The 7,908-nt window shown below is 44.0% G+C and overlaps 1 pseudogene; it reads left to right on the plus strand.

Moving 5' to 3' along the window:
- The first annotated feature begins 6,987 nt into the window (after positions 1 to 6,987).
- Positions 6,988 to 7,908, plus strand: LOC103273009 (annotated as a pseudogene).

Genomic DNA, 7,908 nt, shown 5'->3' on the forward strand with positions numbered 1-7,908 from the left:
CTCAGGCAGTCCTCTTGCCTGAGCTTCCCACAGTGCTGGGATTACAGGCTTGAGCCACTGAGCCTGGCCTATCTGGATTATTTCTTACAACTACATGTGACTACATGTAATAATTGTGGCTGTAAGTGTGCCACTGCACTCCAGCCTGGGTGACAGAGTGAGACTTTGACTCAAAAAAAAAAAAAAAAAAAAAAATCTTAGCTGGTTGTGTTGGCATGTACCTGTAGTCCCAGCTACTTGGGAGGCTGAGATGGAAGGATTGTCTGAGCCCAGGTGATGAACTAGGATGGTGGTAATTGTGATACAATTATCTCAAAAAAGGTTAATTTTTTAAAAATAACAGAAAGTAACAAGTGAAACACTGAATTTCTGGACTTGGGATCTAAGTTCAGAAAGCAGTCCATACCTTATGGGTGAGAGTTTTCCCCATAGCAGATGTTTGTGTCCTCCATTGACTACCCAGAGGTCTAAAATAAAGTAGACTGAGAGAGAAAGTACTTTACTTTGTTCTCTTGGCTAAATGGGAATTAGGAGCCTACACTGTGTAAAGAAGCCTGGAGCTGCTTCTTTTGTTTTAACTTTGTATACGTACATATAAGCATAGCTCATATAATATATATATAAAGGTGCATATCATAAATGTACAGCTCAATGAGTTTTAGCATACTAAACACACAGTAGAACCAGCTCCCAGATGAAGAAATAGAACATAAAGAGAACTTCAGAAGCCCCTTTCATACCCTCTTCCATTCTGTGTACCCTATCCTCAATGGGAACCACTATGTGGACTTCTTTAATCACAAAGTAGTTTGACCTGTTATAAATTATGTGCATGGAAACACACAGAACATATCCTTTTGTGTCTGGCTACTTTTGCTCCAATATTATGTTTTTGACATTCATTCATATGCTGCTTGTATTTGTGCATTTTTCATTCTCATTGCTATGTAGTGGTCTTAGTTCATCTGTGTTGCTATAAAGGAATACCTGAGGTTGGGTTATCTGTCTGTCTATCTATCTATCTATCTATCTATCTATCTATCTATCCATCCATCTATTTATTTATTTCTTTTTGAGTTGAAATCTCACTTTGTTGCCCAGGCTGGAATGCAGTGGCACCCTCCTAGTTCATCACCTGGGCTCAGGCGATCCTTTCATCTCAGCCTCCCAAGTAGCTGGGACTACAGGTACATGCCACCACGATCAGCTAAGATTTTTTTTTTTTTTTTTTTTTTTGAGTCAGAGTCTCACTCTGTCACCCAGGCTGGAGTGCAGTGGCACACTTACAGCCACCATAGCCTCAGCCTGCTGGGCTCAGGGGATCCTTCCCCATCAACCTTCCAAGCAGTTGGAAATACAGGCATGCGCCACAACTCCCAACTAATTTTTTTATTTATTGTAGAGGCAAGGTCTCTCTTGTCATGTTTCCCAGGCTGGTCTTGAACCCCTGGGCTCAGGCAATCCTCTTGCCTCCACCTCCCAAAGTTCTGGGATTACAGGCATGAGCCACCATGCCCAACCTAAATTTTTTTTAAAACTTGCCTGTAGAAACAAGGTCTTGCTATGTTGCCTAGGTTGCTCTCCAACTCCTGGGCTCAAGTGATCCTTTTGCCTCAGGCATCCAAAGTGCTGGGATTACAGGCTTGAGCCACCACAACCTGCAATTTCCCTGTCTTAACACTTATAGGAATAACCCCCTGCACTTTAGGAGGATATGCCCAACCATTTAGAATCTGGCCTCAACTTACCTTTTTGCCTCTTCTCTTGCCATGATCCACACTTTCTGTGCTCCTATTATATATTTTTTTTGTTTGTGTTGTTTTTTTGCTTGTTTGTGTTTTTTTTGAGTTGGAGTCTCACTCTGTCGCCCAGACTGGAGTGCAGTGGCCGCTCCCGGCCACCGCAGCCTCGACCTGCTGGGCTCCGGCGATCCTTCCGCCTCAGCCTTCCAAGTAACCAGAATTACAGGCATGCGCTACCACGCCCAGCTGATTTTTTGATTTATTGTAGAGATGAGGTCTCGCTGCCCAGGTGGGTCTCGAACCTGCGGGCTCAGGCAATCCACTCACCTCAGCTTCCCAAAGGCGTAGGATTACAGGCTGAGCCACCGAGCCCGGCTGTGCTCCTATTATATTATAAGCATTGCTCTTGGCCTAGCTGGCCCACTGGAAACTCCAAGGCTTTCTACATACTGATGCCTCTGCCAGGGATATACATACCCACGTGACTTCAAGACTTCAGGACCCAAGTGCCACCTCTTTAGCTTTCCCCGAGTACTTGGTTACTACCCATATCACTATATTCATATATTAGAAATAGCTTTTAGGATAAAATCCGAAATTCTTAACCCAATTTGCAGGGTCCTACATGATCCAACTCTGCTTACTTCCTCAGCCTCATCCACCATTCTTAATTTCTCTCCATGAGCCCATCATTCTTTTTGAATGTCTTTCACAAGTCAAACTCTTGCTGAACTTCAACCTCCATTCACGCTGTTTTTCTAGTTGTATCATTTCTAATCATCCTACCTCCTAAGTCTTCATTCATTAAATGTTGCTTCTTCAAAGAAATCTTTCTAGGCTACCCAGTCTAGGTCAGGTCTCCCTATTCAATACAATCAAAGCACCCTTTATCCTATTAAAGCATCTAATAAAATTATAATTAAATATCTGTAGAATGAGTTGTTTACTGTCTGGCCCATTAGTCAGCGAACTCTAATATAATAGGAACCATATGGAAATGGATCTTTTAGGAAAAGAAATATTTTATGTTAAATTTTAAGTTGTTTGTATTTCTAGCATATGAATCCCTGGTCTCCCTGGACCTATTTACATTTTATAAACACACATGCAACACACACAGACGCTTTGTTTTTTTCTCTCTCTCTCTCTTTTTTCAGTTGGAGTCTCACTCTCTCCCAGGCTGGAGTGCAGTGGCATGCTCATGGCCACTGCAGCCTTAACCTGCTGGGCTCAGGTGATCCTTCTGCCTCAGCCTTCTAAGTAGCTGGAACTACAGGAGTGCACTACCACACCTGGTTTATTTTTTGATTGTAGAGACAAGGTCTTTCCAAGTTGCCCAGGCTGTTCTCCAACCCCTGAGCTCCAGCAATCATCTTGTCTCAGCCTCCCAAAATGCTGGGATTACAGGATTGAACCACTGTGCCCAGCCTCACACACAGCTTTGTGTGAATGCTCTTTTGTATGGGAATTGTGAAAATTAAGGAAAATGACCAGGTTTCACATTAAGGTTGAAGCAGTACCAGAACAGGGACAACAGAAGTTACAATAGTAAAACAATCACTCAACAGAGCAAATTGAGCAGAAGCCAGAGTTTAAAGCTAATCCCGCCAGGCATGGTGGCTCACGTCTGTAATCTCAGCACTTTCGGAGGCTGAGGCAAGAGGATTGCCTGCGTTCAGGGGTCTGAGACCAGCCTAGGCTAGATGGCAAGACCTTGTGTCTACAATACATCAAAAAATTAGCTGCGCATGGTGGCACATGCCTGTAATTCCAGCTACTTGGAAAGCTGAAGTGGAAGGATCACAACTATGCCCAGCAGGTTGAGGCTGAGGTGGCCGTGAGCATGCCACTGCACTCCAGCCTGGGCGACAGAATGAGTAACTCAGAACAAAGAGAAAAGAAAAAAAAGAGGTCAGGCACAGTGGCTCAAGTCTGTAATCCCAGCACTTTGGGAGACCGAGGTGAGGAGATTGCCTGAGCCCACGGGTTGGAGAACAGGCTGGCAACTTAATGGGACTAAATCTTTAAAATAACTCAAAAAATTAGCAATAAATCAAAAAATTAGCAAGGCATAGTAACGCACACCTGTAGTTCCAGCTACTTGGAAGGCTGAGGAGGAAGGATCCCTGGATCCCAGCAGGTTGATGCTGGGGTGGCCGTGAGCATGCCACTGCACTCCAGCCTGGGAGACAGAGTGAGATTCCAACTCAAAAAAAAAAAAAGAAAAAGAAAAGAAAAGAAGAGAAAAAATAAATAAATAAACGAATCCCCATCCTCCAAAATTGACAGGACTATGGCAGGCATTGGGTTTTTCAGTCTGTGGAAGGTAGTTTGTACTAGTTTTATCCAGAATCTTAAGATGTGAGGAGATCCCTGCTGACATATGGTTACAATTTTAATTTATCTGTTTACATATCTGTCAGTCTACTAGAAAGTGAACTCCTTGAGAACAAGTACGGTGCTGTTTCTGTCTTTTTTTTTTTTTTGAGTCAGAGTCTCACTCTGGAGTGTGGTGGCATCCTGCTCACAGCCACTGCAGCCTCTACCTGGTGGGCTCAGTCAATCCTTCCACCTCAGCCTTCCAAGTAGCTGAAACTACAGGTGAGCACTGCCATGACTGACTTCATTTTTCTTTTTTTATTTACTGTAGAGAAGAGGTCTTGCCAAGCTGCCCAGGCTGGTCTCGAACTCGTGGGCTCAGGCAATCCTCTCATCTCAGTATCCCAAAGTGCTGGGATTACAGGCGTGAGCCACTGCACCCTGCCCTGTGGTGTTTCTTATGAACTCTAACTTGGCACTCCAGAGGCACTCAATAAATGTTTGTTGAATTAATAAATATATAATTAACTCTAGAGAATTAGGGATTTGATATATTACCCCTTTTATGAGTCTGTACATTTCAAAAGAGATTCTGTTTAGCACAAAGAAACAGATTGTAAATGGTAGCATTTAAGTATCAGATATGATCAAGTGTGAATGTCTTGCTGGCTATTCGAATTATTCATGCAGACAATCTCGTTCTCTTCCTATGAGCAAAGCCTGTTCTATTTTTACATATTAAAAACTGGGAGCAGGTGGAAAGAGTGTACACCCTCTTTGTGCATTAGTTATTATCTCTTCACTGACTCTATTGTGAATTTTTTCAACTACCATTAAAAAATACAATACATCTCTTTACTATATTTGATTATGAAGGAAGCTGTCACCTCCTACATTATTCACAGCTTGTCAAAAAGAAGAAACACAAAGTGCTTCAGTGGTGCTGACTCTTTTAGCATTTAAATTATCAAATAGGTATTTTTAAAATAATAAATTATTATTACTATTCTTATTATTATTATTTTGAGTTGGAGTCTCACTCTGTCGCCCAGGCTGGAGTGCAGTGGCACGCTCCCGGCTACCGCAGCCTCAACCTGCTAAGCTCCGGCGATCCTTCCGCCTCAGCCTTCCAAGCAGCCGGAACTACAGGTGTGCGCTACCACACCTGGCTAATTTTTGATTTATTGTAGAGACGGGGTCTCGCCAAGTTGCCCGGGTGGGTCTCGAACCTGCAGGCTCAGGCAGTCAACTCACCTCGGCCTCCCAAAGAGCTGGGATTACAGGCTGAGCCACCAAGCCTGGTCCAATTATTATTATTTTTTTATTTTTATTATTTTTGAGTTGGAGTCTCACTCTGTCACCCAGACTGGAGTGCAATGGCCGCTCTCGGCCACCGCAGCCTCGACCTGCTGGGCTCCGGCGATCCTTCCACCTCAGCCTTCCAAGTAGCCGGAATTACGGGCATGCGCTACCACGCCCGGCTGAGTGTTTTATTTATTGTAGAGATGAGGTCTCGCTGCCCAGATGGGTCTCGAACCCGTGGGCTCAGGCAATCCACTCACCTCAGCCTCCCAAAGGCACGGGATTACAGTCTGAGCCACCGAGCCCGGCTTAATTATTTTTATCATTAAATAAATATGTCACCTTAATAACAGATATGTCTGAAAAATCACTAAGCAATTTTATCATTGTGCAAATATCATAGTGTACATACACAAACCTAGATCCTAGGGCCCACTACATACCTTGGCCATATGATGTCGCCTATCACTCCAAAGCTATAAACCTGGACAGCATGCTATGGTACTGAATACTGTGGGCAGTTATAACACAATGGCAAGTATTTGTGCATCTAAACATAGAAGAGGTACAAGAAATTATACAGTATAAAAGAAAAAAACCAGGCTGGGTGTGGTGGCTCACACCTGTAATCCCAGCACTTTGGGAGGCTGAGGCGAGAGAACTGCCGGAGCTCAGGGGTTCAAGACCAGCCTGGGCAACTTGGTGAGACCTTGTCTCTATAATAAATCAAAAAATTAGCCAGGCACGGTGGCGCATACCTGTGGTTCCAGCTACTTAGAAGGTTGAGGCAGAAGGATCACCTAAGCCCAGCAGGTCGAGGCTGTGGTAACTGTGAGCTTGCCAATGCACTCCAGACTATGCAGTGAGATTCCTACTCAAAAAAAAAAAAGATCAAACGTGCTGCACCTGGACAGGGTACTTATCATGAACAGAGTTCACAAGACTAGAAGTTGTTCCGGGTGAGTGAGTGAGTGGTGAGAGAATGTGAAGACCTAGGACTACTGTAGACTTTGTAAACACTGTTGGCAACACTTAAGCTACACTAAATGATAAATACTATTTTCTTTCTTCAATAATAAATGAAGCTTAGCTTGCTGTAACTTTTTAAATTTATAGACTTTATTTTAACTTTTTGATTCTTTGGTAATAACACTTAGCTTAAAACACAAAAACACTGTACAGCTGTACAAAAATATTTTATCTTTTTTTTTTTTTTTTTTTTTTGAGTTGGAGTCTCACTCGGTCACCCAGACTGGAGTGCAGTGGCCGCTCCCGGCCACCACAGCCTCGACCCGCTGGGTTCCGGCGATCCTTCCACCTCAGCCTTCCGAGTAGCCAGAATTACAGGCATGCGCTACCATGCCCGGCTGATTTTTTGATTTATTGTAGAGATGAGGTCTCGCTGCCCAGGCGGGTCTCGAACCCGCGGGCTCAGGCAATCCACTCACCTCAGCCTCCCAAAGGCGTGGGATTACAGGCTGAGCCACCGAGCCCGGCAATAGTTTATCTTTTTATATACATTTTCTTTAAGCTGTTTCTATTTTAAAATTTTTGTATACTTTTTCTTTAGAAATTTTTTTTGTTAAAAAAGGAGACACAGTCTTTTTTCCTCCAGCCACCCAAGATGCTAAAAGGAAAGACAGCTAAGGGGAAGAAGGGGCCCGGCCCCTGCTGTCATGAAGAAGCAGGTGGCCAAGAAGGTGGTGAACCCTCTATTTGAGAAAAGGCCTAAGAACTTTGGTATTGGACAGGACATCCAGCCCAAAAGGGACCTTACCACTTTGTCAAATGGCCTCGGTACATCCAGTTGCAGAGGCAAAGAACCATTCTCTATAAGTGGCTGAAAGTGCCTCCTGCCATTAACCAGTTCACCCAGGCCTTGGACCACCAGACAGCTACTCAGCTGCTTAAGCTGGCCCACAAGTACAGGCCAGAGACAAAGCAAGAGAAGAAGCAGAGATTGCTGGCCCGAGTTGAGAAGAAAGCTGCTGGAAAGGGGCACGTCCCCACCAAGAGACCACCTGTCCTTCAGGCAGGTGTCAACATGATCACCAACTTAATGGAGAACAAGGAGGTTCAGCTGGTGGTGATTGCATGTGACGTGGATCCCATTGAGTTGGTGGTCTTTCTGCCTGCCCTATATCCTAAAATGGAGGTCTCCTACTGCATTTTCAAGGAAAGGCAAGACTGGGGTGTCTGGTCCATAGAACGACCTGCACCACAGGTCGCCTAAGCCCAGCAGGTCAAGGTTGCGGTGGCTGTGAGCATGCCACTGCATTCTAGCCTAGTAACAGGGTGAGACTCCTACTAAAAAAAAAAAAAAAAAATCTATCTATCTATTTATCTATCTATCTATCTATCTATCTATCTATCTATCTATATATATGATGACAGATACGATGAGATCCGCCGTCACTGGGGAGGCAATATCCTGGCTCCAAAATCTGTGGCTCACATCACCAAGCTAGAGAAGGCAAAAGCTAAAGAACTTACCACTAAGCTGGGCTAAATGTATACTGCTGAGTGTTCTGTACATAAAAACAAT

The sequence above is a fragment of the Carlito syrichta genome, unplaced genomic scaffold, assembly GCF_000164805.1.
Source record: "Carlito syrichta isolate Samal-C Ts95f unplaced genomic scaffold, Tarsius_syrichta-2.0.1 Scaffold313443, whole genome shotgun sequence".
NCBI lineage: Eukaryota > Metazoa > Chordata > Mammalia > Primates > Tarsiidae > Carlito > Carlito syrichta.